Source organism: Calonectris borealis, chromosome 1, assembly GCF_964195595.1.
Source record: "Calonectris borealis chromosome 1, bCalBor7.hap1.2, whole genome shotgun sequence".
Lineage (NCBI taxonomy): Eukaryota > Metazoa > Chordata > Aves > Procellariiformes > Procellariidae > Calonectris > Calonectris borealis.
Window position 1 is genome coordinate 190,142,719 of NC_134312.1, and position 8,703 is coordinate 190,151,421.

Sequence of the window (8,703 nt, forward strand, 5' to 3'; positions counted from 1 at the left end):
TGTGCGGACTCTCCCACTGCACCCAAAACTTCCCCTTTTCCAACAGGAGGAGGCTTTTGGCTTCCTTTCACAATTCCTACAGAATTCCCTGGGTGAGATATGAAGCTTTTAGTGCCCTTTCCCAGTCAGGTCTTCATATCTAATGTGAAGAGTGTGGAAGACTGGTGAGGATTTCAATCACCGTAATTTTCGGTTCTTTTATGTGGAGATATGATACAGCATGAGAACTCCTTTAAGGGAGATCCTCCTAACTGGATTAGCTTTTTGACATTCAGTAGGCACTGCTAACTAGGCACCTTGCCTCTGGAACTATGACTTCTGTATTTTGAAAAGACAAATACACAGGTAAACAAAATGTTGCTAAACACTTATTTCAGATCTTAGGTTATTTTAGACTTTTTATAACCTTAGTATATGTAGCCTTGGGACATCCTGTAAGCATTATTTTGTCTGTTAGATTCAGTGAGAGGTAGGACAGTTTTAATTGTCCCTATCTTAGAATCGAAAAGCCATTGGTGAAATTCCGAGTCGGGGACAGGATTATGGCCCTTGTTTGAACTCCCATTCCAAACCTTGGCCATAACACCATCCATCTTCCACCTTGATATAGATCTAACATCAGCTGTGTGATTTAACTTGAAATGTCTGTAGGAACCGTAACTAGCAATCTGTGCTCAGATGGTGGAATGAAAGAGAGCGCAATTATATTCTTTAATGTGTTAATAAATGCAGTTTATTTAGGTGTGCTCAGGAAATTATGCTAAGTTGCTTAATTTCTTTTTTCATTTATTTACAGATCTACTTTACCTGTAGTGCTGAGCTATTGTGCTAGTTTGTTTTTTATGACTTGCATCAGGCATGAAGCTTTCAAAACCATGTGTCAAAGGTAAGTTAGTTCAGTAATATTCTTACTTATATATGTCCCTAAAAATATTGTATGTTTACAGGGAAAGTTTTCATCACTTAATTGAAGGCTCAGCTCTGTTGTTAAGTCACTGTCCTGAGTAAAGGATGTTGTGCAGCAGTATGCGCTCCTGCAGGGATCTCTCAGAGAGGTTTTCTCCTAGTGCTCTCCAATATACTAAGGAAGTGTGCGTACTGCACCAGCTTTTAAAATAGTGCAACCTGATCCTTTCTTTACAGCTCAAAGGGTGGGGGTGGGGGTGGGGAGCGAAGGTGAAAGAATAGTAGCCCAGATCCTCCTTCCCATTTTGGGTCTGGTTTTCTCTGTTGAGTGAAGAGAGCATTAATTGTGCCATTATGAGAAAGGACCCTTTGCTCTCACCCTTCACAGTTCTTGTGACATAGGCCAGGTTTAATCTAGTCTGTGTTAGGAGAAACTAAGTACACTTACAGGGTTATAATGAGCTTCCTCCTCATTTTCATTTTCCCTCACTGGTATGTAAATCATTGCTTGTAAGGGATAAAAATCTGTAGGAGTTACGAAACTGAAGTGATTGCACTAATGCGGAGCTCCTTCTAGTTAGCCTGCAGTGTTTATCGCACTGTTTAGTGTTATAAAACTAAAGTGAAATGAACTCCAAATCAAAAGAGCCTATCTAATATTTCTCTAACCAATTAATAAAAGTAAAATTGACAAACTAAAGTAAATTACTAAACAAATCTTTACAAACAAGGATAGACAATGTGCAAGTCAGGAAATCGGTTTGTTGGAGTTTCACTTGTGGGTAGGGATTTAAAAGTTATCCAGATATAGTAGTTCATAAATTTAACTTGGAAAGACTACCAAAATTAATATTTAGTCAGTAGTTGTGACAGCCAATCAGTACACTGTCATACAGTGGAATCTTTGTGAAATTTATTATTTTATAAGAAAAGATGTTCATGCACATACCACATTCAGCCAGGAACAAGGATCCTAAGAGTCCTGAAAAATATTCTGTTTTGCCAGCTAGTGTTGCCTAGTTTTCGGCATATTTATTTTTTACTGCTTAGCACAGTCTAAAGGGCATATTTCTCATCTGATGAACTACTACTGATTTCCTAACTTCCATTCATCTTTTACAAAAGATTTATTTGTAGTTGTAATCCATGCTGAGAGCACTTTTTTAGTCTGTGCTAAGTGTATCTTGTGTACACATTATATACACGTTTTAAAGTAATGCCCTAATTAGCTAATATCATCTATACATATGTAATATTCAGAATGTTAACTGTACATGTAGAAAATATTCATGAAAACTACTACAGTACTGTAAAATATTCTGAAAAATATATTACTTTTTATGAAGCACTAATGCCAAACTTGTAAACTGTTCTATTAGACATCCATCAATATAGCTAGAGGATAAGACCCAGAACCCAGAAGTAGGTTCAAGAGAAGGAACGGGGGAAAACAATACTTCTCATTTCCAGATACTAGAAATGAAACCTGCATAAAGATTTCTCCAGAAATGCTATCAGTCTTCAGTTAGAAGGGTTATGCCATCACTGGCTAGCTGCTGGAAGGAAGAGTTTTCTTTTCTTTCCCACTTCCCATAAAACACCAGTTACTATAAAAGGATAGCTGGAGCTCTGCTGCTTTCTCCCTGTGCCTCAGGCTCCATTTTTTAAAACTCTTTTTTCTCCCCCTGTATCTTATCCATTGTGAATAACTACTGCACTTTCCTGCTGTTAATAGTTTTGTCATATGGCTGCAACAATATAAAATGGACATTTTGGATAACTTAAGAGCTGGGTACAGGCTTCTAAAAAGCAGTAACTGGACTTGCAGTCTTGTTAGTTATACATGGCTGCTGCTTGTTAAAGTGCTACTGTGCAAAAGCTGAAACACTGGAACTGTCTGCTTGCAGAACCAGGAAGACTATGCTGTCTGTATCAGTCAAATTTCCAAATGTAAGTTAGTAACACCCTTTACAACTGGAAAGATAGAAAGGCGTTGAGAGTTTTAAATGAAAACTGTAGAAATTCATAGCATAGGCCTTTATGGTCACCAGAGAAAACTGCTTATTATCATTAGGAATTATAAGGCTGCATTTTTAAAAATAATTGGGGGGGGGAAGTACAAAATTATATTTAAAAAATAAAAAGTATCAGACACCAAATGGTACAGTCAAAATGGTCACAGATACAACACTACAGCAGAAGTTGACTGATAATTTTTTCAAGAGTGAAAAGGGAAAGGAATGGTCATTCAGATAATCATATGCTAAATTACTCATTTATGTAATTCAGGTAATCAAAAGAAAAGCAGGCCTAGATAAATTAATAATAAACAAGCTATTTTTTTGTAAAACCAAAAAAATAGTATCTTGATCTTGCAGACCTAAAAAGGCTTTGTAGTCTAACATAAAATTAAGTAAGAACTACATACTGTATATATTAAAATACAGGTTTCAACCTCCCAGTGAGTTAATACAGTTTCACTTTTCTTTGTACTCTAGCAACCCAGCTCTAGTCTCCTATGCTTTTTGATAGTTAAACCGGAAGTGGCTATTAATGTGAGGAGATATGTATGTGTGTGTGCATATATATATATATGTACCTCCTTCCTTAATGGATTAATTTATTACATATAGGTAATACAGAGAAAGTGTGCTCCTATTTTATTTGCTGAACACTAATACCTTTACATGTGGGATATTGAATTAACATTTGTTTATCATCGCTGGGAGTGCGACAGATCTGCAGAACAACTAATACCAATCCCAAGGCCAGAGTCTGAGAGAAAAGCGGGTTTGAGGTACACAGAAACTTAGCTCACGGTGATGAGAGTTGGCTCCAGTTCCTGTGCCTCAGTCTATAAACCACATCCCTACCCAAGCTGCTTTTCCAATCCACCTAATACATCTACCCACCTTTTGTTTTCAGAAATCGGACAGTGTTGGGGTTTGCTTTATACTGTTGCCACTTTGATCTCTTTCTGCGACAAGCAGAAGCAGCCTGACAGCAGCCTGACCAAGTGCCGCAGAAGTAGGGAGCCCTCCCTCCAGGAGCCAGTTACAGCTCTCGGTCACTGGCCAACCCATTGCTTGTAGAAGTTAGCATGCTTAAGTTGACATTGATCCCTCAAGGGACTAGCTACCAGCTAAACAAAACTGGAGCACAGGGCTAGCCAAGCATAGATTCTCTGTGACCCTGTGTCAGGACCCGTGATCCTGTTGTAAAAGCCAGCTATGTTACCTCCTTGCCCTCTGAGACTCCCAGGGAATCCCCAAGTAAATGAGGGGGGGAGTTATTTACATCTCCTTCGTGTCTCCGTCCCAATCTCTTTTTGGGTGTTTTTTGTAAAAAAAAAAATGATGGAATACTTTAAAAAGGCATATTTGTTCCCTTATGAAAGCTTACTACAGCAAAGCAAGAATAATTTGCCCCATTAATTGTAGATAATGGAAAATGTGTAAGTATCTACGTGGTTAAAGAAGTGAGCGTACTGTCATTGACAGTATCATAACTGTTGAATACAGCCTGGAAAGGCAGATGCATTTGAAGTTTACTGGTGGGTCAGAATATTTAGAAGCCTGGACTATAAAGTCTGTTAAATATACTGAGGGTAGAAATGTTCGTTTGCTTGTGCAGAGGAAATAGAGCAAAGATACACCACAGCAGAGAAAGCTAGCAGGACAAAGGAGATACTATTGACTCATTCCAGACTGCCGACTTAGCAGCTCAACTTTGTTTCCTTTTAACATTTGTAACAGTAGGAGCTCAAAGCTTCTCAGTCTATTTTCTGCACAAATAGAAACACCCAGACTTCAAAAAGTAATACACTTTGAAGAAACCCAAGCCATTAACACATTAAAAATTGTGTGTATTACTAAACAGGCTTCATGGTGACTTGAATTTTGCAGTGAGTAAACGCTGATGTTTTAGTAATAATTTTACACTGCTGCATTCTGGCAAACAATTCTTGACAAGTATCAGTTTGTAAAACACTTTTTGTTGTTTTTAGTGTGATACGGATTTATTGACTTTGCAGTGGGTAAGTACTACTTCAATATTTTCACAGACTGAGTAAAAAAACTTCACTTTTTCCCTCCCCAGTAGCATATTGCAACAAGTTTCTAACCCTATAACATTACATTTGTAACACTGGGGAAAGCATACGTTGTGTGAAATTTAAATTTTGTCCTCGGTGCTTAAATCTATTTCCCGTTTAAAAAAAAAAAAAATCAGCTTTTTATTGTCCACTCTGGACGATGAAGTGTACAAGGCCACCACTCTGACAGCTTCTATGCTCACGCCGTCCCTGTGCCAAACCCTGCCAGGAGCGTGTTCCCGGGCAGCAGCCGGGCCCTCGCGTCCCAGCTTGCTCCCAAGGGGCTGAGGTGTAACTTCACACATGTCCCACGCTTACAAACACGCCTCGCCTCTCTCAGACGAAATCGCTTCTCGAGCGTGTAGTATGCGTTTAAAACGTCATAAAATGTCATAAACGCAAATTAATTGGCATCATGTGAACCACCCCAATACTAGAGCGTGTAAGTTTGATTTAACTTTTGAAGTATTCGGTCTCGGTCTCGGCTCCCCGCCCCCCCACGCGGAATCGCTCACGGCCCCGGTCCCCGCGCGGCGTGGGGAGGGAAGGCGGGCGGGGCGCCCGTGTAATGCCTTGGCGTCGGGGGGCCGCGCCCCCCCCCCGTTGGTGCGGCGGGCTGTCACTCAGGCGACGTCACAATACGCCTGTGTGAGCGCTGTAAACACTCGGGCGGGCGTGTGTGTGTGTGAGTGACGCGGGGGCGCGCCTCCTCCCCCCCTCCCCGGCTCGGGCGCAAGCCCGAGCCGGGGGGGGGGGGGGGAGGCGCGCCCCCGCTTGTTTCCCTGCGCGCATGGTAGCGGCACGAAAGGTAGCATCACTGGAGCAGGGGATGATGTAATTCTCCCTCCGGCCAGTAACTGCCTGCGCTTGCACCGATCCGACTGGCAAAGGGGGGGGTGTGTGTGTGTGTGTGTGTGTTTCACGCGTGATCGTATCAGCATCTCCTGACCGCGCACCCCCCCCTTTAAACCCCGCTCCGCTCATCCCCCCCCCGGGGCGTGGAGGAGGGGAGGGGTTGGGAAGAGGGGGGAAGCGGAGGGGGGGAGCCCCGCGTCGTGTGTGCAGGGTAAACACGCCGGTGAGCGCCGCGCCGAGCGGTAAACAAGTCTAAGGTGCCCTCCGCCGCACGGCAACTTGCTGCGGGCGGGGTGTCCCCCCCCCCGCGCCCCCACACACGCACGCACACACACTTCCCCCTAACAAAAGCCCGTTTAATATCAGCGTCAGCTTTTGTTCGGCGGGCAGCGGCAACCGGCCCCTCTCTCGATCACCTTATTTCACCGGTTCACCCCCCCCAAAATCCGCAGGTCCCCCACGCCCCGTCCCCCGTGTGCGCATCCCCGCTTGCTCCGTGGCGCTGACACCCCACCGCACTAAGCGCCTCCAACCCCCTCCCCGTCCCCGGAGCGCCTGGTCCCTCCTGCCCGCTCTCTGGGGCAGCAGGCAGGTAGGCGAGCAGGCAGCCCTCCCCCCCCCCGACTCCGTAGAAAAGGCAGTAGCTAAATGGCACTTACTGTCAGAAGAGGAGGGGGGGGAGCCCTTCTCTCGGTGCAAAAGCAAAATAGCCACTCGCAGGACGTTGCCAGCATAGGAGACAGCGAGGAAAAAAAATATAAATAATCTTCCAGTAGCGTGTGTGTTCGGGGGAGGAGGCAGGATTCGCCTTTTAACCGGAGAAAAATAAAATCAAAAAATAACCGTGTCCCCCCCCCCCGGTTGCCTTTTTTGTGCAGTTTCAGCAAAGCTGCGAGGAAGTTGGTCCTTTTGTTCCACTATTTATAGATTGCGTCAACATTGCGAAAAGGAGAAGGCGGAGCGGTGGCACTTACTCCTCGCCGAGGCGGCGGCGGGGGGAGAAAGATACCGGGGTGGAGGAGCCGGGGACACACACACACACACACACACACGCACACACAAGCCCGGCGCATACAAGCGGCCTCAGCGCTCTCCCCACCCGCCGCCGCAGCTGCTCCGAGCACCGGGAGGAACCGGGCGGTGCGGCGGCGGGGAGAACCGCGCCGCTTCCCCGCCCGGCTGCCGCCGCACAGCACCGCCCCGCGGGCGGCGCGGCGAGGCGCGCCGAACCGAGCGGTGGGGCCCCGGGCCCCGTCGCTCGGTTCGGCGCGCCTCGCCTCGCCGGTACCCTCCACCTCCATCCACCGGTGCGCCTCCATCCCCCGGTAGAACCTGTTGCGATGCCTCGGTTGAAAGCTCCGAGGGCAGGTGCACGCACCGTCCGGCCCCTTTTTTTTTTTCCGAGGTGGCCGAAGGGTTAATTTGGGAGCCGAGGGGAAAACATTTGAAGAGCCGGGGGTCGTGAAAGTTAAAAGTCTCCTCCGCCATCCGAGAAGGAAGGGGTGGGGGGGGGAACCGGCGCTTTTCTGGCCGAAGGCCAATGTTTCTAAACTGAATGTAAACAAAGAAAACTGCAAACGCCAGAGGAGGGCCTTCCACCGCCGCCAAGGCTGGGAAACGTGTTCGCAAACGGGTGCCGAGCTTTGCCCACCCCCCGTTTCCCTCCTCGTCCCGAGCGCCCACGGTCACCCCGGCTACCGCCCTCGGGTGCCGCGGGACGGGGGGAGCTTTCCGCCGGCGGGGACGGCGCAGGGTAGCAAGCCCGAAAAAAAAAAAAAAGCGTCTTTTTTTTTTGCTTTCAACTCGGATTGTTTTTTTTTTTTGGAGAGCGAGGGCTCGCCCCTCCCGCCCCGGGAGGCAGAGCCGCCGTGCCCCGGGCGGGCGGAGGCCGGGACCGGGCTTGCCCGAGCCTGCCGGGCGCTCCCGGCGCCGGCCTCGGGGCTCCGTGGAGCTGCTGGTGCTGCTGCTTATAACGTGCTCGGGGAAACATTCACGGGACTCCGCTCCGTTGGCAAAACCTTGTATGTTTAGGCGGGGAAATCCTCGCTTGCTAGCACCGAGGCCGGCAGGGTGTCACTGCGGCGTTAGAGAGGAGCTGGAGGGAAGGAGGAAGGCTGGAGGCGTGCGTGACCCTGACACCGGTTGTGTGATCGCCCTAAAAACACCCGTGATGGACACGCGGGCGATGCGTGCGCCCAGCAGAAATACAGCCGTCGGACCGGGCGAGGTTTGGATTTTCTTCCCCGCTCTTTGCTTTCGTGAAATCTATGGGCGGATGATTTCCCCTCTTAGTTATGCTTCGTGACAACGGATGCCTTCCCGATGATGATTTTCTGGGGGAGAGTGCGAGTCTCTCGGAAATCTCCCGCCCCGCCCCAGCCCACGCACGGCCCCTGCTTGCTGCGGCGCGGCGCTGGGGAGGGGAGCGCAGGTAATGGTCGGGGAAAGCTCCGAGTGAATAAAGTCAAATCCGTTAGTGTGGTGCCTTTCTTGAAGCGTCCCCTGACCCCGGGCTTTCCTCTCCGGTACAACTTTGTGCTTGGCGGCGAGGTCGCCGTCCCACTTCGCTGCTCTTGCGACAGAACACGACGCTTGCTCGTCCTCCGTGGGCTCTCCGTGGGGACTGCGGCTACTCTTTTCCTGCTCTGCTATGGTTAAAAAAAAAAAAGAAAAGAATAAAGAAGGAAAAAAAAGAAAATAACGAAAATTACCTAGGTCGAAGACGGACGGTGTTCAGTGTCACTCAAAATACGGACCGTCTTTTGCGTGCAAAACCCTTGGAAAAAGTGAACTCTTTTAACAGCCCTTTAACTGGTGGTGTAAAAATTGACTGGTGGTGGAAAGTAGTA

General features: G+C 47.5%; 2 long non-coding RNA genes across 3 annotated transcripts in view; one reads left to right on the forward strand and one right to left on the reverse strand.

The window, feature by feature from the left end:
* The window catches only part of LOC142077691 (uncharacterized), a 50,876-nt gene extending 45,194 nt beyond the window's left edge, over positions 1–5,682 (forward strand). Inside the window, exons 8-9 of one of the 2 annotated variants that reach the window (XR_012671977.1) lie at positions 797–886; positions 4,913–5,682. This is a non-coding gene — a long non-coding RNA (uncharacterized LOC142077691). Of the gene's footprint in view, positions 1–796; positions 887–3,635; positions 4,704–4,912 lie in introns of those variants that run through there. The other variant, XR_012671973.1, reaches the window with a different exon arrangement.
* The window catches only part of LOC142077690 (uncharacterized), a 73,961-nt gene extending 66,915 nt beyond the window's left edge, over positions 1–7,046 (reverse strand). The window contains exon 1 of the long non-coding RNA XR_012671972.1: positions 6,514–7,046. This is a non-coding gene — a long non-coding RNA (uncharacterized LOC142077690). The remainder of the gene's footprint in view (positions 1–6,513) is intronic.
* Between the last annotated feature and the right edge of the window lie 1,657 nt (positions 7,047–8,703).